The sequence below is a fragment of the Mustela lutreola genome, chromosome 1 (genome assembly GCF_030435805.1).
Source record: "Mustela lutreola isolate mMusLut2 chromosome 1, mMusLut2.pri, whole genome shotgun sequence".
In the NCBI taxonomy this organism is placed as follows: Eukaryota; Metazoa; Chordata; class Mammalia; order Carnivora; family Mustelidae; genus Mustela; species Mustela lutreola.
This window is the reverse complement of record NC_081290.1, coordinates 261,800,832-261,802,114: the sequence shown is the minus strand read 5'-3', so window position 1 is coordinate 261,802,114 and position 1,283 is coordinate 261,800,832.

The window sequence follows — 1,283 nt, the reverse complement described above, 5'->3', positions numbered from 1 at the left end:
TTGAGCTAGCTCTGAACTGAAAATTGAATTTTGTGGCTAGCCTGACATCAGTTGTTCAGCATTCAAAAAACTTATTGAGCATCTGCATATGCAGACAATGCAGGTTCAACAGTTAGTAAATAGTCATGGTCTTTGCCCAACAGACCTTAACACCTACTCTTTCTCCAGTTAGCAATATCATCATTCCAGAAATTAGGAGATTATCCATTCCCAAAGGGCAATTGACTAAGCTGGAAGGAACAATCCACCCCAACCCCTCAAGTTATCGATTTTAAAATAGGGGTTCAACTGTATTATTCTCTCTCTCTCTCTCCCTCCCTCTCTCTCTCTCTCTCTCTCGCACACACACACACACACACACACACACACATTTTATGATTTTGATGTCACATTTTATCTTTTTATCTTGTGTATCCTTAACTAATTATTGTAATTATAGTTATTTTTACTACTTTTGTCTTTTATCCTTTATACTAGTTTTACAAGTGATCAATCCGCTAACTTTACTATATATTTACCTTCCTAGTGATATTTATCTTTCCATATTTGTTTATATTACTATTTAGCACCCTTTATTTTCAAATTAGAAAAGTCCCTTTACATTTTTTGTAAGGCCAGTTTAGTGGTGATGAATTCCTTTAGCCCTTTCCTGCTTGGAAAATTCTTTATCTATCCTTTACTTCTGAATGATAACTTTGCTACCATTCTTGGTTGGAAGTTTTTTTTTCTTTCAATATTTTGAAAATAACATGCCACTCTCTTCTGGTATGTAAAGTTTCTGTTGAAAAAAATCTGTTGATGGTCTTATCAGGTTCCCTTGCATGTAACAGGTTGTTTTTCTTTTGCTGCTTTTAATATTCTCTGCTTGTTTTTGACTTTGGCATTTTAATTATAATGTATCTTGGTATAGGTTTCCTTGGGTTTCTCTATTTACAACTCTCTGGGCTCCTGTATGTGGATATCTTTTTCCTTCCCCAAGTTAAGAAAACTTTCATTCATTATTTATTCAAATAAGATTTCTGCTACTTTCTGTCATTCTTTTTCCTTATCTTTTTTTTTTCTTTTTCCTTATCTGAATGATAGTCTGTTTGATATGTCCCATAGGTCCCTTAAGCTATCCTAACTTTTTTCATTATTTTTTCTTTTTATTGCTCTGATTGGGTGAGTTTCACTGCTATATCTATGAGTTGACTGATCCTTTCTTCTGCTTCATCTAGTCTGCTATTGAACTTCTCTAGTATATTTTTCAGTTTAGTTTAAAATTCTTTAGCTCTGTGACTTCT